This window comes from Lates calcarifer, linkage group LG15 (genome assembly GCF_001640805.2).
Source record: "Lates calcarifer isolate ASB-BC8 linkage group LG15, TLL_Latcal_v3, whole genome shotgun sequence".
Taxonomy (NCBI): Eukaryota; Metazoa; Chordata; class Actinopteri; family Centropomidae; genus Lates; species Lates calcarifer.
In genome coordinates this window covers 18,628,472-18,651,251 of record NC_066847.1, presented here as the reverse complement: position 1 = coordinate 18,651,251, position 22,780 = coordinate 18,628,472, and the positions used below count along the sequence as shown (strand labels likewise).

At 40.8% G+C, this 22,780-nt stretch overlaps 2 protein-coding genes across 3 annotated transcripts in view; one reads left to right on the top strand and one right to left on the bottom strand.

The window, feature by feature from the left end:
- LOC108893161 (pyruvate carboxylase, mitochondrial) overlaps positions 1–22,780 on the bottom strand; it is a 261,450-nt gene that overhangs the window by 65,370 nt on the left and 173,300 nt on the right. The window lies entirely within an intron of this gene.
- LOC108893179 (leucine-rich repeat and fibronectin type-III domain-containing protein 4) overlaps positions 10,214–22,780 on the top strand; it is a 39,262-nt gene continuing 26,695 nt past the window's right edge. Inside the window, exon 1 of the mRNA XM_018691041.2 lies at positions 10,214–10,759. The gene's annotated coding sequence lies outside the window, so the exon portion shown is untranslated. The remainder of the gene's footprint in view (positions 10,760–22,780) is intronic.

Genomic DNA, 22,780 nt, shown 5'->3' with positions numbered 1-22,780 from the left:
ACCAGAAAACAGATTACCCTTAAAAGCAAGAAGAGCACTTTTCAGGCTCCAAACTATTGGCAGTATGATGAATTTCATTTGAATGTACATGCTGAATCATTTTAGTCCAGTATTTCCAATTATAGTCAGCAGATAAGCTTCAGGCAGTGGATTTTGATGATAGCAAGTTCTAATGGCACTTCTTTTGGTCGACTGTTACTCATGTCAGTGGACACTTGTTGACTGACCTGTCAGTCGTGAGACATAATTTTTGTTTGAGGGTCGATGTAATTTAATATCTCCTCTACCACCAGCTCAACAGCAGGTTTGATCGATGTGCTATGAATGTTAACTCACCAACTCCAGCCACTGGAGTATTAATAATGAACAAACTGACATCATGCTGGGATAGATTCGATTTTTTGACAATGTTTTTAGTTCAGGAATGAAAGATAAAATTCATAGTCTTGCTGTGAGGCCACATGGTGTATGGAGACCCGGGGTTGGATAACACCTAAATGTATCTCATTTCTGACTACATGCAACAACATGCTTTTACTTCCTTCCTTAAAAGTCACTTCATTATATCAAAGCTAAATTTCAACTGTCCACACTAAAAGCAATGGTAATTCTAATTTACAGGTTCATGTTAGCTGTAGTTAAGCATCACATTAACCATGATCCACAACATCATCAGCCTTAAGCCTTACTTTTATCTCATTACAGGTTTATATATGGTCTGTAGTATCACCATTATCAGATTGCTTAGCTTTGACATCACATTACTTCTACCTGTTGTCCCCCCTTCAGTGGCTGTGACTCATTGTGGATCCTGAGTCATAGTTTAAAGAGTTCCCGAGGCAATGGTATTTCCGCAAGACTAACATGCAGTAGCAGTCTGGTTTTATGTATGAGACTGTTTATGTGGTTCAAATAGTCTGAGGAGTAGTGAAATAAAGACAGAAATCAATTGAGGTGTAATAAAAAAACAGTGGACCAAAAGTACATAAACCCTAAAGGTGCAGTGCACAAAAGGGCATTGAATTAGACTACAAAGAAACTGGGGAAATAAACAGCATCTCTAATGCAAGAGATGAATTCCTAAGTCGTGACCTTCAGTATCAAGTCGTACAGAAATACTCTTGCTATGTACCAAACAACCCTTTGCGAGTCTAATTAGTGAGTGCTGACTGCACATTTGAAAGTGGCAGAAAGCTAAATTAAGTTAGAAATGGATACCAGTAAATCAGGTAGAATATTTGTCTGGTATATTCTTGGTAAGCAATAATAACACAATTCCTAGAAGTTAAAGCTAGATTTCTTTTTCCAGTTAACACATTCCCATCACAGTCTGTGACACAACACCTCATATTTTATTGTGCACTTAGTAGAAATTAAGAAATGAATTCTCCACTAATTACATGGTTATTTTCAATAAAAATGCCATGCCACTGTAATAAAATAAAAACCAGGTTCTGCTTATATCTGCTTATTTTCCTTAGTTAACTTTCCTGAATAATTACCTCAGGGTTACCTTAGGTGACAACCAACAAAAAAAAGCCATGCAAAACAGGATTCAGTGAGTCACATGTTGCTTATTAGAGATCAAAGTAATGCAGAGTGCCTCTCCCTTCTCACATTCTGTATGATGTTAGTAGAGAATATAATTCAACCAGTTTCCATTTACCATCATTATAATGGCCCAAGTCTCAACATACAGTTCTGTCAAACTAATGCATCTCATCTAATGGGCTCTCTCTATTGATGACTACTGTCAGTAGTCAAAAGGTGATTCATCCATGTATCCACACTAATGGTATTGAGCAAAGATAGCTGGACTTCTATTTAGAAACCTAACCAAAATAGAAATGTTTACTCAACCAATAAGATCATATTAATTATTCCCTTCTATCTATGGCTCAGCATGATGACTTTAATGCTAAAACACCCATAGTCTCTATTTTCAGAGACTAGGGGAGCCCAGAACACAAAATGACTAACAGCTGCCTCTTATTTACAGAATGTACTATAACTGTCTAGATTTTCTCAGCACAGAACATCATGCATTATTTATTTGAATATTTTTATAGCCTTATCATAGTTGCCTGTGATCTGTAATTTTCTAGTCAGTATCTATGGTTTTCACATTTGTTTTTTAATGCTCTTTCATCAGGGCTCCTGATCCTCCTCCTGCTACTCTGTGTGTGTGCGTGTGAGACATAATACAGCTCATGTGCACTGGCCATGGTGCTGAAATGGCTGTCTGGCAGCAATGACTTGCAAAGTTACAGACCTTTATAATCCTTAACAGCAGGGAAAGCAAAGGTGAAACATGGCTCCGTTCCATTTAGTCGTGCCAGTAAGTCATACTAGTGAGCCAGCATGAGCAAAACTAAAGTACAACTAAAGGGAATGCAGTTATTTATTAATGGTATTAGTTACACATGCATTTAACAAGTGAAAATGTCCTAGTGTAAGAAAGGTCTATTAGCTGTTTACTTGCACACACAATAACACACATAATGCGATTGCAGCTGTAATGTGACTGAGGTGGATCCCACGTAAACAACACGCTCTGTTAATGCAATTATTCTCAGTCAGAATAAGCTTAATCACAGTAGGCTATGTGCAATTTTACTTGCATTATTCAAGGGCATTTCAGTCATGTAAACACCTTAATCTGACTCTCAGTTTGAGTTTTAAACAGCGTTTTTCAACACATGGCATTCCAACTGCTTGACAACACATGCCAAACATATCAGCTGGTGAGACACTTGAGTCTGCTCTTTCAGTGCATTGTCTTGACAAGCACTCTCTAGGCTACAAACAAACTTTTTGTGCAATTTACAGAGTGGTAGATTCTTCTTCTATATTTCATTTGGAAAAATCAAAGCACAGAAACAGCAGTATCAAAGGAGCACTTCAATATGAAAGTCATAAAAGAGTCACTGGACTAGTTATTCACTGTTTATCAGCTGTAATCTGATAATTATATGCATTTACTGTAAATCTGTCAGTGTACTTTTTTCTCTTTCTTTCTCTTAATACTTGCACAGACACTAATCCCTGCTTTTCTAAAGTGCAGCTTATTTCAGGGGAAACAATCAACAAGCAAATCTCATTTGCAGTTTTTTCATTGGCACCTCTCACCAGCTTTGTGTTTCGACATTTAACAGCCTTTTTCTAACAGCTCATTGCATTTCTGTACAGATCCATTTATGTAGCCCTGCACACAAGACAGTTTTATTAGTTGCTTCTTATCCATTGGTTGTTATTTCCACTGTAAACTCCAGCAGCACAGAAAGCATTAAAGCAACTCACTCTTGGAAACATTTCGCTTGTATGTTTGATTTTTTTTTTCTATCCAACATATCCCTGAAGCTATTTCTGCCCTGTGTCTTTATGCCTGAGTGTATTTGTCAAGGATTTACACTTAAAGCAATATAGACAAATGAGGCCAGCATGTTCTTCTCATACCTCATTGACTGCTGCCCATGGCTGGTAAAATGGTCTGCCAGTAGTAACCGGGAAATCATTTGGAGAAACTATTACTAATGCAGGGGAAATAAATAAAAACCACAATGACATGCAAACGGCTCTAAGAGCAAAATTAGAAGGCGGAGTTGTGTGGTTGTTGTGTGTGTGTGTGCATGTGTGGCTGACCTTGTCTCTCATTATCCCTAGATTGAGACAAATAGAGAGGGATCTGCCCTTCGATCTAAACCTCCACACCATTTACCTCTGACATCACAGCTGAGCAAGTGTGTGAGTGTGCTTGTTTCATTTAGCCTTGTGAGAGGTGTGTGTCTAACTGCAGTGCGTGCTGTAAATGTGCTGATTTGTGTGATACTATGGTGTGTTTTTGTGCGCAATCACACAGTTGCACAAATCTTTACGTGAGTGTGTATGTTCAATCACAGTCTGCAGTGCTCTCAAATAGATTGGATGAAATGCATGTTTTTTGTGTGTCCATGTGTGAAGTTTTGGTGAGTGTGTGGGTGTGTGTGAATGGAAGCATTTGACACACTGGTGATTATGTGTGACATGTTTGTGTGCACAGGCACTCACTGAGTGCATTTGTTTTTGTGTGCTCCAGTGTTGCCTATATTTAGCCACAGTGTCTCACAAACTCACAGTGACTCATTTATACTCACAAATAATTTGTCCTCACTTGATGACAAACCAGTCAAATGACAGATAAACATTAAGTGGAGAAGAGGTGTAAACTTGGTTCATGTAGGCTGTTTTTTAATTCAACCCAAAGATGTAAAATTACTCAATCATCTTGGTGTCTACCCATTTTTTTTTTCCCCATTCTCTTTCTTTCCCCCTCTCTTTCGCTCATACAAAAGTATACTCTTGCTGCTGGCATGGATGTGTTCCTCAGCTGCTGTCGAGGTTCCATCTTTTGATTTAAGCAGCACACTTTTCTGCCATACCTGTCGCTTTCCTGCCTGTTAGTGGCAAATACCTATGCTAGGCAACATTCAGAAAAATACTACCTCAGCTGTTTCCTTCCAGTTTTTTAAGTGTGCTCAAAAAATCTGTTCCCACTATATATGTTGCATAAATAGGAAAAAATAAATGAATAAAATGAAGCAATGACTATGAGGTTAAAGGCGGCCTGTGGAATTTTCTTTTAACAAAATATAAGTTATGTTTATACTCATAAAATGTTTGCAAAATTGATTTTTTTAGTATTTCAAATCCTTTATTGTTTACATCCTGCTGGCATATACTGCATTTCTTGATGCATGACTGCCACCTGTGGATCAGTGGAATAGAGCGAAACCATTGGCAGGACTATAGTCTGTCACCAGCATGCCCTTCATGTGCACGTATGTTTGTCTTCATGAGGATGCATGAGACAAAATGGGATCCCACTCATGAAAAATGAAAAAAGTGCCCCATTGTGCTAGAGGTCAAAAACTCCATAGGGTACTTTTAAATAGTTAAATCTTGGCTATAATGGTGTTGGAGGGAGATGACAGTATATTGTTAACATCTTTGCTGTACATATCTCCCCTTAAAAATCAGCACTTTAATCCAATGGTCTTTGTTTAAATTCAATTCCAGTGTGTCAGAGTAAAGATCAAAAGACTTTAAAAGCCATACTATATTAAACAAACGTATGACTATCTGTGACACCATGTGAAAAAAGCCATGGTGTAAAATGTTAACGAGCATCCAAGTGAGCCACATAAATACTTGACACAGAGATGTTTCCAGTTTGTTGAAACCTCCGGTGAGTTGACCAGTGAACCAATTTGCAATTAAAAAAAAACAAAAAACGATGGATTCATTCAGCCCTGGGTCAGTAGGCCGACTCCCCTGCAACTGCTTTCACTTTGAGGGCTAATTTGGCTTGACCAAACCAGAACAGGTCTGGCCTCTTTCTGATTAAGTGCAGCATTACTCAGAATGAACTAAAAAAGATCCTGCCAATCTCTCTGCTTAGTTCTCAGTCTTAAGGAGAAAGAGACTTTTCCCTGTGCATTTTACGTATACTTGATTGATCTGTGGTTGCAAGAATGTCCTGTGGACACAAAATCTTTGACCTTTGCCCTACAGATTTCTGGTTGCTTGTAATTTCTATGATAAGAAATTTAAATAATTCACAGGTGCACAGCTTGTGACTTGCCCTGAATTTGAGTGGTGGAAAAATGCCTTATATGCCAGCAACTCGGTCAGTAATGAGATTTTCTCCTGACTGGTGAACTCACTTCATCCATCACCCAGCAGTAGGTCATGTTAGTTTATTTCATGCAGCAAGGTCACTCTCCCTGACGAGAGGACTGGGTGCCAAACCACTAGAGGTTTGATTAATTGTGAATCAACGAGCCATAAAAGCAGAGCGCTGTAAACGAGATACGATTGGGTGAAATGATATATCAAACTTCTCCTTGCTGGACCTTGCTTTGAGGGAGGTCTGGCTTACTAGGTTAAAAATACACTAGCCCACAGCAGGACTGTAATGGAGTGACAGTTAAGAGGGAGAAAGCAAGGGGTAAAAATTAATTCAAGATTGAAAAATGGAGATGCATGAAAGTGGGATGAGAGGTAAATACTATAGGTAGAGATAAACAGGGAAGGGTTGGTACAGATAGAGAAATATTTAGAAGATGGAGGAGTGAATAAAGGACAAAAATCACCTCCTGGGTGGAAACTGAGGTACATAAAACACCAGTTCATCCATAAAACAACCAAATCTCTGTCCCTACCCTTTTTTTTTTTACCATCTTTCATCCCCATCTTTCTGATGTTTCGTCTGTAGTGCATGATTGTGTTGACAAAACGGATCTGCACGTGTGTGAATGTTGGAAACAACTTAATTCCAGCATCCAGAAATACCTCTGATGTTATACGTTCTGCCTTAGTAGTGGGACACACACCGACACACACACTCACACCCAGACGGTTTCCATTAAACGACTATTTCCAGCAGCTATTGGCACAGCGGGGAAATCAAGCACTCGACCACCGTTTGAAGTCGTATCAGCTACACTTGTTCCTATCGCCATGCTATCACTCCATCCACTCCTCACTTCCATCCCTCTCTAACCCCTCTCTTCCTCACTTATCTCCCTTACCCCCCCAGAGATCCTTGGCCTCCTCTCTCTTCTCTACCTCTCTTTCCTCACACATCGCCTCGTGTTCACTCTCTCTTAATCACCCCCCCCCCCCATCATCCTGGTCTGACCCAGAGTTGCTTGAGGCACTGTGGGCTTCACTTCCTCTTGTCAAACCCGCCGACTTTTATCACCAACCCCACCCCCAACCCTCAGTCTGGGGTTGTATAAATGCTAAGATCTTTACTGAAGTAAAAGTGGTAATACCGCTATGTAAAAGTACTCTTACAAGTGGAAATCCACCATTCAAAACTTGACTCAAGTAATTAAGTATTACTTATAACCTAAAAGTATACATTATACAGAATGTCCACGTCTAGTGTGTTATTACTACATAAGGCTGACGTTAAGAAAAATAGAAAAAAATAAAAACAATCCAACCAGCCCACCTCATGAAGTGATTGGCCAGGTGTGCGAAGGTGAAAAGTTACAGAACTACTTTTGTTATTTTTTGCGTGCTCCATGAATGCTGAAATAAAGTCCAAAGACTTGCACTATTATCTCATTCTGTACAGTTCACTGCATGTCAGTCTCCTCTTAGCTCACTCAGTTTGCACAAAATAGTTTGTTTGAGGCATACTGACACCTGCATTCTGTGTATTGTCTACGGTCAACAAATCCTGTGAAAAGGCTAAAACCAACAATGCACTCATTTGCACTTCACTGGCAGGTCTACCCGTACTCAACCCGCAAGGCCATTTCCTCCAACTGAAGATTTAAATCTTGAAAAGCTGTCCAAAATGATTTGCTTTATATTTGAAAAGGGCTCACTAAAACAGCTCAGGGCTGCAGTTTTTAGTAAATATTACTCAAACAGGAGTAAATACTTTATTTGTGGGGAACTACTTGCAGCTGCAGATTAATCCACATTCGCTGCACTAGTGAGTATTTACGGCACCAGGACAGTGTATGCGGAACTGATTTAAAATGAATGGAACTGTCCTTGTTCATTGTAATGAACATGTCACCCAGTATAAAGCTATAGCTCCTTGATGCATTTTTAATAGTTTTTGGAGAACAAGGCAGGTCTATGGCAGAGAAGAATAAACTGTATCAGGATTTGGCTACAAGAACAGTAATTGGTAGTAGGAGGTCATTGTTGATTTCAGTCTTTTTCTGGGATTTGTTGGCTATTAGAAACATGCAGTATTGCTAGTCTTTCCATTAAATTAATTTAAGCTGCATTTTAAATTTGCAGCCAGTCAAGCTATAGCTGGAGCTACTTCAACTGTTTTATATCCTGTTTGATTGCACATTCATACCATTGTGTCAGTATTTTCTAACTTATGCTTTGCATGTAAAATCTTAATCTGACAAGTAACTAGTAACTCCAGGTGTCAAGTAGTGGAGTAAAATATACCTCAATACTACTCCTCTCCTCCTTCTTCATTCTCTGCTCTTCTCTTCCCTCCAATTCCTCATCTCTTCTAAACTTTCCTCTTACTCCTCCTACATCATTCCCTCTTTCACCTCCTCTTTCCTCCTCCTCCTTCATTCTCCTCTACACCTTGCCTCCCCACCACCCTCCTTCTCTCCTGCTCCTCATCTTCATGCCTCTCTCACTCGCTCGCTCTCTCACGAGCACACACTCTCTCTCTCTCTCTCTCTCTCTCAGTCCGACGCTTGCCGCTGCCGGAGACAGATCGCAGTCCTCTCATCTGCTCTTCATTGCGAATCACACACTCTTCTCCGACAGATAAGGACAGAGACAGCCAATAAAAATTAAGAAAAAGGCAAGAGGATTAAGAGGAGGATAAATGGACAGATGAAGAGGAGAAGTGGCTGACCGGAGGCAGGACAAGTAAAAGGAAAAAAAATGGAGAAAACCTCCCTGAAGGAGAGAGGAGGTTTCTAAAAATACAAGCCAGCTTACTCCCTGCATTCTGTTATTTTCTCTCTCTCTCTCTCCCTTCTTTTTTGCTGTGTCCCCTCCTTCATTCAGTACCTGTTCTGTGGGATTAACATGACTTAAAATTCAATCAGCCTACAGCCTGACGGAAGAGCGACAGAGGAGGCAGACAGAGCGCTGCAGCTGTCGAGACCGAGTGAGGGGACGACCAACGGGAGGGGGGGGGGGGTTAGACAGAGAGAGATAGAGATAGAGAGGAGAGGGGAGAGAGAGAGAGAGAGAGAGATGGGTGTTTTTCCACGGAGCTGAGATAGAGAGTGAGCCACGGAGACAGAGAGATGTGACGGCTCCAAGAGTCGCGGTGGAATGATCCGGAAAACAAGGTTAGTAATTCCACCTTTTTATCTAGGGGAAGGCAAAAAAGAGGAAAAGACATATTGCATAAGGATGAATGAAAGTGAAGAAAACTTTAAAAAATGTATAAATAAAGACTCATAATGTCTGTAATGTGCTTCTGAAGTAGCAAAGTGAACATTAGAGGAGAAGACACAGATAAAACAGGAATGAAAAGGAAAAAAATGAATCAAGGATATTCAATTGAATTCAGGAGGGAAACAAAATCTGGCAGAGGTGCTGCTGCATGAATGTACAGATACACACTCCAAGGAACACTCTCACAAAGAAACACACACACACAGTGAGTGCACAGCTTTAGAGCAAGATAATGAGATTGTCTTCTTAAAGGTGTTGGCTTTTGGAGTTTGACTGACAGGCCGGAGTGTGTGGGGGTGGAGTTTGGGGGGGGGGGGGGTGACGACTTTTGAACTGTCTGACATTCATTGCACTGATCAATAGCCCAGTTGTTTCATTAGGCTATGTGTGTGTGTGTGTGTGTGTGACTGAAAGAGCAAGAGAGATGCAGAGGCTGTGTGTGTGTGTACAAGCATGCGTGAATGTGCTGCATGACTGTGTGTGTGTGCATGTGCTTGTGCTCTCCTGAGTGTTTGTGTGTGTAAGAACAAGCCAGTGCAGCCTGCTGAGAAACGTTAAGAGGGCCTCAGAACTATTGATTCTGTTTGACAGACAGGTGAGAAAGGAGGGAGTGCGGAGACGGGAGGAGAAAAAATGGGGGGTGTCAAAGTGGAGAGGGGGGTTTTATGAGGCCGTAAGGGAGGACTGTAGGACTGAAATCAGAAGTTGTGGAATGAGGGATGGGTGTAGATATCCAAAGGGAAGAGGAGGTCAGATGGGTGGAGGAGAAAAAGGGGGATGGGATGGGACAAAAAGTGATAATGGACTCGATGGAATGGCTGTGTCATTTATGTGAGTGGACACACAGAGTAAAAAGAACATTAATGGAACACATTTACAGTGCACACAGTTCATTCTCTTTACACTCTCCATGTTTCTCTTCTTTTTCAGGTTTCAAGCCATCCCTCCATCTCTCCAGCTTACTCCCAAACCTCCTTTTCTGCACCTCCCTCCAAGGTCACCAGTGAACGACTAACTCAATGTGGGAGAACAGACATGGGTCACACTCTGTAGAGTGTAGAGAGGCTGTAACACACCCCGTGAAATCACTCTGGGAAGTGAGGAATGAGAGAAAGAGGAGGGAAGAAACTGAGTGTGTGAAAGAATGAAGTAATAGAAGAGAAAGCCAAAGAGCCAGATGAATAACTAAGAGTAGCAGAGACAGAGTTGTATGAGCAAGTGGGGAGGGAAAAAAAAAAGGAGAGAGGGAGTGAGCGAAGGGGGGGGGGGGGGGGAGAGGAGGTGGGGAGGGGAGGTGAAGATCGCCGCCGACTCCAGTATTCTAATTCTCCCTTGACTGAACTGTTTGACACATAGACAGACGCTGAATACAGCCATGAGGAAATCATATCAAAATGCCATAAATAGGATTTCAAGCAAAGTGGATTCTTGGATTTTTTTTCAAAGTGAGGTCTCTATTTCGGAATACCGCACTGGGATTGAGTGAGTAATTCCGGATTTTCCAGGTTTTCTTCATCTATAGAAGCCTAAGAGGATATTGTGGGATTGGAATTTCTGCAACTCTGGTTTTTTGACACTGACCTACATCTGCCTCCTTTTGATGTGAGTGGGGACGTGTGTGTGTGGAGGGGAGTAGGACAGGTTTCACCACAAACACACAACCCCACCCCCTCACCCCCCTGCTGGCCCAACACAAGGAGAAACACCTGGGGCAAGATCTGTGCTAAACACTCACACATACAAACACACACACAAAACCTGGATAACATGTGGAGCTGATTCGGATTATAGAGCCGCACAGACGGAAAAGGTAACGTCCATGCAGTTTCAAACACACACACGTACACACACATACATACACACATTACTGGAGAAAAAAATAAAAATAAAATAAATAAATAAATATATATATATATATATATATATATATATATATATATATATATATATATATATATATTATACAAGCCCAGTAAAGGTGAATCCATGTTTGCATGGTTGACTCTCTTGTGCTGAATCATTGAGCACATCAATACTGTGAACACCAGCACTCGCTGGACTGGGAGGCCTATAAATAATGAACAGATGTGCATTCATAACAACAAAAACATAAGAGGCAAATGTTAGAGTACACACAGACATGAACACACATGCTTAAATCTCCCACATGGCACAGATGATTGTAGGTTTATCTTTTCTTATCCTTCTATTCTACACCTCTAACTCCACAATTTATCGCTCTACATACTTCTACCATACTGACAATCCTGCTCTCTCTCTTTCTTTGTGTGTTTCTGTGCATGTGTGTGTGTCAGCCAGCTGTCCTGTATCAGATTACTCACTAGGTGCATCTCAGCTTGGCTTTCATCACCTCGCCTTTATGTAATCTCACCTGGCGTGTCGTGTGTGAGTCTATGTGTGTACCACAGTAAACGTGTGTGGATGCAGGACAGTGAGAGTGTTTGTGTGGTGGTGGCAGCATCAGCAGTCCAGAACAGTTCTAACCTCCCTTCGTTTGAGGCTTTTTACGTAAGCTGTGTCTGAGCGTGCACACAAACAGACATGGATTTGGCACACTGACACAGGAGATCAGACTGACTGAGTGGATATATGGGAGGATAAGAGGGCGATGAGAAAGAAATGGAGACGAGGGAAGAGAGAAAGTGCAAGGAGGTGGTAAAGGGAGGAGGAAAAAGATGCAGGGAAATGGAAAAGGGAGAAGGGGAAGGGAGGGGTGACACACAACATAGTGATGGGTACTAAGGGCTAAGAGGGGTCAGATGAAAGGATTGCAGTAAGACGAGGAGGAGTGAGAAGCAGTGATTGACTTAATCGAGTGACAAGTAGAAAGAGAGACAGATGAATGGAAGAAAAAAGGAGACTAGATTAGAAAAGAAAGCATGGCAGCAGACAGAGAGCAGGATAGTAGGAGGGAGGGATAACAAGGAGACATATATAGAGAAATGGAAGGATAAATATGGTATAATAGAAACAACTGAGACATAAAAGGTTTGAGCAGCAAGAAATTGAAGTGAATAAAAGACTGAAGGACTGACCGATTGAATGATAAGTGAGATAAACAAGGAGATTTTAAGAAGTCTAGAATGAGTGACAAGATGATAAAAAGGTTAGAAAGAGGCATAATCAGGGTAGAAAGATAAATTAATGGTAATTTACCATAGGGAGATAAAAATAGAGAGATGGATGAGGAAGAAGGAATTAGAAATGACAGATGGCCATCATTATGTAGCTTTCTACTGTTCTACCATTGGCTACAATTGGTCGTACATGACCCCAAAAAGTCTGTAAAAGATCACCAACACCAGGAATGAGCTATAAAGAGATATGGTGAATATGGTGTACCATGGGGCTTCTCCATGTAATAAACTCACCAATTACAAGGCTCAACTTGGGGGGGGGGATTAAATTCTACCTTATAGAGGAACATTAATTACCCTGAAAACAAAAGAGATTTGTCTTAAAAAACCACAATGTACCACATGTGAAACTATTTTTATCAACAATAAGCTTTTTGAATAACCAAGACAGGGCTCATTACTTGCTCTTTTCATCGTTTACAGCAATTTTGACTCTTGCTGTGAACAGGGGCAGCGCATATTCTGAAGAGATGATGGCTGAATATTTTAAAAGTGTAACAAAGAGGCCTTTTGATATCCATTAACCAAGTCATAATTCTATAATTGGCTTTGCTCTCCTGCTAGTGATAGACGTATGAATACAGAGTAGGTAAGTGTCATCTGATTCAAACAGTGAAGTAAAGGCAGAATAAAAGAACATTTTCTCAATTATTTTGTTAATGCTCCATGTGGCTTGTTGTTACCAAGGGTGTCTGTCATTCTGAGGCTACAGTAAGGGGGATGAACAGATGGGATGCTCTCTGTTCAAAGTAGGAGCCTTGCCAAAATGAACAGACTGGCAAGTGAATGGAGGCATAAAGAAAAAAATGACAGAAAAGTGAATGGACCACTTATAAAAGGAGTAAAATCAGATCAAATAACTGACCAGCTAAGCCCCTCCCACCGTAGTATCTATTGCTACACGTGAAGCTTTCAGTTCTTGCATGGCACCTATGAAGTTAATAATGATAATAACACACCTCAGCCAGCGACAACTGAAATGACAACTCTCACCAGTACATTTCATCAGCTATAGATAGTGAGCTAATTATGCTAACATTCATTTTAAGAGCTAATTCAAAACAATTTCTCTTTAATATGTCTTGTTTAAGAAAAGAATCCTGGAAAATGGTCTGGAAAATGCCCATAATGACTACATATCATTCAAAGACACTGTTAAATTAATTTCTTAACTTTTGGTCATGTATTCCTGGTTTTGGAAAGGGTCTTACTACATGGCAAGCACCACCATTTTATGAGAGACATGCACACTAATTGAACATGTAAAAAGAGCCAAAGCTGAGTTACGGTCACTAAACTATAACTGGGGAGAAGTTTAGTTAACAGTTAAGAAATAAAAGACAAAGAGGATGAGAGGAATGATGAAGTATTCAAAGCATAGTGGCCAAGGAATTCTCAATTGCATTAGGTATAGGGATTAAGGTTAATTATATGAAACAGATGAAGACAGACACATGAAATGACATCAAAGATGATGAGGAATGATAGATGTAGGATGTCACACACCTCTCTGAATTAACCAGCTTTCAATCAAGAACAGAAGTGAAGGATTCAAAACTCAATTCAAAACAAGGAAGACATGGTCAGTGTCAGAAACGCGGCACTTGATGGATGAATGGATGGACAAATGAATGACAAATGGTGGAGAGAGAGAAGTGAAAGGCTGGGCTGTTAAAGAAGGGGGACAGATCAAAGGATGAGACATCAGGCCACTGTCAACAGCTCAGGAATGAAGTGGTAGATGATGGACAGAGAGGTATAGAATGATGTAGTGTGTGAGTGTGATGAAGAGGAGTAATTACAAGACTGGCTGTTTAAGATACGGAGGAACACTCAGAGGATGGAGAGCGACTGAGTAATGAAGAATAAAAAGGCAAGTGATGACACTTGAGAGGTGGATGATAAGAGGGAGCGGGGATAAGGGAATAGAGGAATAACAATGTCTGAAAAGAAAAACTACACTAATAAAGTACTGGCACACTGAGGGGGAGGGATGGGTGGACTGAGATGGAAGATGGGATGAATGAATGGAATATAACTGATGTGACTGAATGCTAAAAGGATGAGTAATTAGCCTGTTAGTAGTCAAACATACAGTAGTGGGAAGGAGGGGATGACATGACAAAAGGGAAGGACAAGAAGTAAAATCATGGAAAGAAGTGGGAAACTGAAAGTGGAAAATGATGAAAGGAGAGAAAAAGAGTATGTCATGGAGAGAAGGAGCGACTAAGAGGCTCCCCAGTCAGAGGTGGAAGCAATGCAAAAGCATAGCACAGAAGTAAGGAAAGATAGAGGGATGAGAGGATGAGTAATTAAACTGTTGACAGTCTGTTTAGGCACAGCAGGCGCCTGATGAGCAGAACAAACTGTAACCACGGCAACCGCTGGAGACAGACGGAGGGATGGTTCTGGGGAGGGAGATACAGAGAAGGGAAGTGGGGAAGAGCCAAATGTGAAAGAGTGTGAGCGAGGCGATCGGGGGGATTAGAGGAAGGGAGAGTGACACAAGAGGGAAATGAGGGATGAAAGAGCAATGGTGAAGAAAAGGGGGATGAGGAGAGGAAAAGAAAAAGTGGAGGTTGAGGTATGTTCAGGTTTAAGAAGTACTGAGAAGTGATACTGATATAAGGACCCATAAGTCATTGCAAGGATTTTCACAAGTTAAGACTAGGAAGTTACCCACATGTCTGTGAAAGATTTGGTTCTCCTGCTAATACTGATTTCAATCTATGAAACTAAATTTGAATATTAGGTTTCTGGGAATATGATTCAGCTATTCAGACTGAGAATTGCTAGCAAAATTTCACAAAGTACTTTTTAGACTTATCTGGCTAACTTGCTAATCCTGCTTTGTGAAAAACCCCTCTAGAGATGGAGAGGGAAGAGAGGGCATGGATTTACACACACGCACACATGTGAGCAGGCACACACACACACCAAAACTTTGATGTGTTCAGTCCCATCAGAAATGTGCTCACCAACAGCCATAAGTCCTTTCCAAGCAAGAACTACAACCTGTTCAGCTTTGCAAGTCTAAAAGGTAGAGATAATACCTTCACTTCAACCTTTCTGGAGGAGCAGATAAGTGTTATTTATTAAATAGGGCTACAGCTACTGAGTTTCATAAGTAGTTGATCTTTGTTAGTTATGTTTTCTTAGTAACTGTCTCTCTCTATAGTCAATGAAATGTCAGAAAATCATGAAAAAAGCAGAGAGGCCGAGATGATGTCTACAAATTAATACTTTAGTTTGGTCAACAGTCAAGATATTTATATAAAACTGAGAAAAGCAGCAAATCCTCACATTAGAGATGTTGGGACAAGAAAATATGCAGCCAGTTGTAACAGCACTATACCTCACCATGACAAATTGAATGTGTTATGTAGTATCTGTCACGTCCACTGGCTGTTGATATTCTGTTGTCATTATTCCTCAATGACTGATTAATTTTAGGGGTTTAAGGAGAGAAAAACTAATAAGAGACCAAATAAACTAGGTTTGACGGTGTTCTTTTAGACAGGTGTGTCATGTCAAACCTTTGCAGTGAGTGTCAGTACATTTCCAAAACAGTTAAATATTAGAACCATCATCTCTTGTACACAACTTGGTAACACCTCTCAAACAACTTTGTATTTGCATCCAAACCAACACGACCCCACATTTACAAACTGACAGGTGTTTGTCTGTATCACAGCTATCCTCAACAGATGCAGTACGTTGTAGATGCTCAAGTGAATCATGGTGCAGAATACAGTGTGGGTGATGACTGTCAAAAGAAACCCAGCTAGTACTTAGTCGGCAACACGTATAGTCTAAGTCTGACAGCAAAGAACAGAGTGTTCCTGCCTATATCAGCACTGTTTAGCATTAGAATATGAGACACAGTAATCAAGAAACTCAAGGGAAACCAGTTTCCCCTGCAGACTCATTGCAGCGCAGTGTTGTTTTGCCTTTATTAGTGTCTCACATCAGGGAAAAAAGCTCTTTGTGGGGAGTTACAGTGCAGTTTGTGATTCATTATGGCTGAGAGCAGCCTCTGTGATCAAACATGCCTGATAACAGGCCTCAGCCAAGTAATCATTGAGAATTCTTTCAATCCCCACACTACATGTATCTCTTTCCTCCAGGATACTTGTACCACTCCCACCTCTTATCCCTAGCCTGCCGTCTTTTCCTATTTTTGTACATCCCTCTGTTTCAGAAGGGGGGTGTGATAGAAGGATGAGCACGAGAGTAATACATAAAATGAAATGAAAAGGAAAGAAATACTTGACTGAAGACCGAGTTTAGCTTGTGTATAAGTGTGTGTATGCTTGTGTGTTTCTGTGTATAGCATTAATCAATACATCCATCACTGTGATTCAGAGGCCTGTTTGGCATGTCATTGACCCACTGTGCTGGATGCAGAGTGCTGATTGGGTAATTGTTCTCTTACTCAGGATTTCCCCTCAGGAACCCTGCTGAATCATCAAACTGCCACTTGCACATACATACACAAGTGCGCGCACACAGAAACAATTTTTGTTAAGCTGCATCCTGTCGTGTCAGGGTCCATATAATTGGCACCGCAGGATTTCTGATTGGGTTGGAGATGTTGACAGCTCACAAGTGGTGTTTGTGTGTTGCTTGTTGAGCGGTGTTTGTGGTGGATTTGCAGTTTTTTGTTGATTAGTCTCAGCTATGTAAACACACACAGGTGCACAAAAGCCCATGCGTACACAATCACCCACTGAAAATATGGCAGTGTTGCAGGATAGGCCGATATAAGAATGAAGAGGGACAAGCTGGAATTGGGGGAGAGAGCAAGCAGATGAGGCTGTGGGAGAGGACAGAGAAACAAGAGACATAATGACAGAAAAAAATCAGTTTCATGTAGTGACAAAAAGGTTGGGCTAGAAGGAAGGCAGGGGGAGGGGACAGGTTGAAGCAGAGAAGAGAGGGACAGTAGGAAAATTGGAGGAGGAGAGGGGCAGAGAAAACTGCAAGCACATTATGTTCAGGGTGAGTGGCAGAGTGGCAGGTCAGTTATTTTGCTACACTTGTGATAGTGTGTGTCATGCAAAGGCAAATTTGTGGGTATAAGCATAACTGTATTTAAGTATCTGTATGTCTGCAACTTTGTGAGTTTGAAAGTGAGAAAGTGCATTTGTGTGTGTGTGTGTGTGTGTGTGTGAAGAACGTGGGGATTAGAAACTGAAGAAGTTCAAGTTGAAGAGTTTCTCTTGGTGACCCGCTGATGACTGCAAGTCCCAACACACGCACACACAAAAGCCCCTTCACATACAGTTCTTGAAGGATCAAATTACATTAGAATGTCAAGTGAGACTGGACTAAAATATATCAGATGCCCCATGTGTTTGGAATAGGACCAAAACTACGGGCTATGGCATTATCACAAATATCGGGACAGGAATATAATTAGAAAATTTAAGCAGCATTAATTTTCCAATTAGACACAGTTTGAAACAGGCTGATGCAGGTAGTGGGACAGACTCCAAACTCTTACTGGTGGGACCATCATAACTGGGCTTAAGTCCATAGCAGTTTCCCTTTACAATCTGGCTGAGGTAGTCAACAAGCATCTGTGATAACCTGCAGATTGTAGTTCACAAAGAGCATGCAAAAATGGCATGAAGGCTACAATATACACCATGTGGACAGTGAACAGAAAATTTAAAAGGGACCTTCCACCAATTTTATCCATGAAGTTTAGAGTTTACTTGTCTTGAGAAGTATAATGTATTCTGTGGCTCTGGATGGACCTTTCATCCATGCCTACATCATTAATCAAAGGGGAAATCTTAAAAAGAAAAGCTTGCATGAATACAGAGGATGGCAATCCATACAGATGCCAAGATTTATTCCTCCATCGCTTTCAGCACTATATGGAATCTGCATCAAAAGAGAAGCAGGTGGCAAAAACAAAGACTGTCAGCTATTAATTGTAGGCTTTTAATGGCCCCCATCTTTAACCATGTTACTGTGCAATTTAATCAGATGCAACTGTGCTACTACCATCTGCAGTAAGGGAGCATCAAAACAGAACAGTATTGGGCTGCCTCTCTGGCATCAATATGACAGCTATCCACCAATGAAAAATGGTTCCTCTCCAAGTAAAAAGGCACCCTGGTACAGTGGAGTAAGAGAACTGCCAGAGCTGTTTTCAGCACTTTATGTCCCTCATTTGCTCAGCTGTTCCCATCATTTTGGCTGCTCGTATCCAACTGTGAGACTGTTATAGATGTAAAGAACTAAACCACTGCTGCCATTTATACAAGGACTTTCAAAACAGATAATGCTGAGATCCTACTTTGCAGTCAGAGTGACACCGAAGCATTACAAGGACAAAAAAAAATTCCCTGTGAGGTGAAAGAAAATGCACACACAACACAAACCTGGGGAAGTATAAAGGTGGCCATAAATACAGATCTTCAAGCTAGTTATGGCTGGATAATGGATAAAACTTAAAAATTCAAATGAGAGATTCATAACAGATCATGTAAAGACTGCTCCCTGGCATGATCTGTGCCAATGAAGTGCCAAAGAAAATCACTGTCACCTCCGTTGTTTGCCAATTCAATTTACCTCCCAGTGGGAGGAAACAAAATCACAAAACTCAGCGAGGAGTGGGAGATTGGCTGCCACATATATAACACAACATTGTTAGAGACCTGCTAAGAAAACTTTAAAAGCTGTGGCTTGGTGGAAACATCTCTACGTAGTGTATTTTTCAGTAGTAAGATTGGTTTTAAGCTTTTGTACAGCCGCTCAGATTAGTTTCATACATTTTTTGTAATACTAATACTTTCAAGATGATACCTGACATTTAGTCACCACTGCTACAGATACTATTTGCAAGAAAATGGATGGACCACTACTCAGCAGCATTTCTACATTACTTAGCTTTAGCATTAGTGACCTCCACATCTCTAAATGTTTCAAGAAAAATGAGGGTGAGGTACCAGGGGGCAGAAAATAGCCAACTAAGGGGGCAGCAATTTGAGCTGTGACATCAAGTACAAAATTCTACTCTACTCATAAGACGGACGAGAGCAAGGGCCTACTTAATGCTATGGTTCGCTGCTTGAGATTTTCTTTTCCACCATTTCACAAGTCTTCACGGTTCACCAGTTCACAGTCTGTGGTAAATCAGAACAGTGGGTTAACTCTGCCTCCTGGTTTTTCAGAGGATCAGACAGTTCTTGCAGTCCAGCATGTCTGCACAGAGAGAAAGTATGGCCTCTTAAACAGGCGTACTTCAAAAGAAGCCCAGGTAACAGTGATTTCTCAACTTTTTTTGGCTTTTCAAACTTTAACAAAGTTTTCAAAGTTCATTAAGACTGGGCTGCTTATCTATGTGAAGTAGATGCAAAGTGTGGCCGCCTTTAAAAAGCCACACTTCAAAGCCTCTACCAATGTTATTATGTTTTTACTCCAAACAACAGAGTGGCTTGCTTTCTCTGAAGTGTTGCCATGTTTAAAGATTATAGATACTTTAAAAAAACTTCCTATTTAAGATAAGGTGCTGTAGCCAAAAGCACTCAACAATACAACAACTCTTCTCTAATGAAACACTCTCCAAAAATCATTTCTCTGAATATAAGGAAAATGCTTGATTTGCAGACTGCTGGAGAAAATCACCAAAACTGGAGGAGTTTTCATGGCCTTCATGCAAGAGCTGTGAAATGTGCATCAGTGAGACAAAAACCAGGTCTTTCCACAAGCCCTTTTAATCCCTAAACCAATTCATGGGTGGAAGTTTTCCAGAGGTGTAGAAAAAAAACCAACCCAAACAAAAACATTTTAAAAAATCTGACTGTGCAATGTTCCAGGAATAGAAACAATTACCAAAATCTTCCAAATAGGACGGATTCCAACAGGATTTAGTCAGCAAGGGTCGTGCATACAGATGCATCTACACATGCTGATGCACATGTCATTCTCCCAAACACAACATAGAGGTTTGGAAGGAATTAGTTGAGCGCAATATTTCAAAGAAACTGTATTATTTTGGAGCCCTGCTGTGAGGAGACTGCAGTCCTTTTATTTTAAAGAGAATACACTTCAGTTCTTTTCTCTGATTTCCTATTTCTCTTCTTTCACTCCTCCTATTCAACCTCAGGGGTTCTGTGAGATTTTTCCATCATTACCCCCTACCTATACAGCTGCAAAAAAACTAAACAACAAAATGCACAAATAACTGTACAGATTGAGAACGAACGAGACATCAAGCACTTAATGAATGACATTTACAGATTTTTCTTCTTTTTTTAGACACACTTAACAAAAAGACAAGCAAACTGTGACAACCACCTTGATCGCAATCTATTTATTTAACTAGTTTGGGGGGTGGGGGGTGTTATAATTTATCTAAGTAAGTTTTTGTTAAGTTTTTTTGTGTTTAGGTAACAATCAACACTTGAAACAAATGACTCAGGTGTCATAATAACACTAATAATGACAGCCAACCATACTGGTCAGGCTGAAACATCTGAGTCCAATTACAGCACGGCTCCTCATTATCTCACACTTACCTCACTCTTTTAATTTCTGACCTCTGATCAGAGTTTAATGTCTAAATCAAAAATTTTACACCACTGTGATGGCCAAATCATGGTTATGTATCCCCGGACAGTCCTTTACAATTTAACTGTCATTCTCTTGACCATTAACCTGTGTCGTCCTTCTTTCACTCCTTATCTCATCACCTTTACTTCCATCCTTCCACCATGCCTCCCTCTCTTTTGTCTTCTCCCACTATCACGTTGGCGATGCCTTACAAACTCATTTTTAACAGAGCTCTCCCTTTCCCTAATCAAATCCACTCTTCTCTCTCTCATCCCTCTCTCTGACAGTGATGGATGGCGGCCTTCACCCGTTTATCGCCTTTACATATTTCTCTGCCCATCCGCTTAACGACACACATTCATACACATTGACACTTCATCCCTCTTTCTTTCCATCTTCCTCAAACTCCTACTCCTTTCTTCTTTCTTTTCCACTCATCCTCAGCTCTTCACACTACTGGATTTCCCTTTCCTCCAATCTTACATCCATCCCTCCTCCATCTTGAGCTCTCTTCTCCCATTTTCTTGGATTTGTCTCTCTCCCCCTCACTGTATTTCATGCAGTTAGCCTTTCTTTGCATCCCTCATTTATTGTCTGGTTCGATATCCAATATGGTTACCCTACTCCTTGTGCTCTCTATACATCCTGGATGACTAAAGAGGACAAAATATGACAGAAGAATGACAGAGGAGTGATAGTATCAAAAGGATGAGTGGGCTTACAGTACACACGACTGCCGCACGAAGAGGCTACGTGGGCGTTCTTTTGTTCCTTGCCTAGAGAGAGAGTGTGTGTGTATGTGTCGGCCTCCCTATAATTATGACTGTGTGGGAAGACTGTTTTGGTATGCTCGCAGTTGTTTCTGTATGCAAGCACTCACCTAATATCAAGGGCCTAGATTATGAGTAAGAGTGCATGCTAGAAAGCCTCAGTGTAACTGAAAGAATTTCTGTGTGTCTGTGTGTGTGTGTGTGTGTGTGTGTGTGAAAAGACTGCCTCCATATTTGATCCCTGCGTTTGTGCCAACAGAGCTTGTGTACATTTTCTGATCAAACAATGCAGCAGAGCTCATAAGAAATATGTATTGATACTCAAATGACATAACTTTCAGCATTTTCATTCATTTCTACCTTCAACTTTTCACATCTACAGTCAGACATTAACCTCTCCACAACACTATGGTAACTGGCTGCCAGTGATTTTGACTGAAGCCTTGTGGTGCACCTTATTCACACTCCAATCAGATCTGTGGATTACTGTGCTTGTGATAAGTGGCTTTTGAGAGCTAATACAAATCCCCTTGTTTATAAACACTGCAACATTCCCTAAGTCGATTTAAGTCGATTATGGGCTAATGGCATTTGCACATGCCAGAGTAGATGCAAAAAAACATAGGCCAATATGCAAATTTGGAGTCAAACATGCAAACACACAAACACACACACACAGTTTATAAATATTATTAATTGTGTTTGGCATTTAAGAGGATCTGAGATTTATAATAGCCCACAGAGCATTACAGACTTAGACCAGAAAGGAACTTAAGCCTTCAAGTACAATAGGTCTTCCATGTGAACTAACAAAAAGTCATCCAAATAGACTCATTCCAGCTTTTAAGTCATGCCTGGAGCTCTCTCTTAGCATAGGTTTAGGTCGGGTTCAAAAGAATCGCCAAAAACACTGTTAATGGAAATTTATCGTTGTAAGCTATATGAAGCAGCTTCATATTTAGCTGGTTTTGGTCTCAGAAAAAGTAGCTGCACCCTCCTGAGGCTGTGGTGGGTGTTTAAACAGAAACTTTTGGAAGTTGGGGTGAGGTTAGGTTCAGCCTCGTAGCTCTGAGTCGTGCTCCAGCACTGGGGGTACTGAGTAGTTCCTTCCACAGATGCTTTTAGCTCATGTTCTCGCTCGCACTTCGTGCAGCCTTTCTGCTCTCTCCGCCCATCTGTTTCTTGCTCTCTGGAGGATTGAGGGCTCACGCAGGATAGTGTAGCATCAAACTACCCAAAATAGAGGGAACAAAATGGAAAAACAAACAAACAAACAACAACAAAAAAAACAAGCAGCTATGGACACTGATATTGTACACATAGGAGTACACAAGC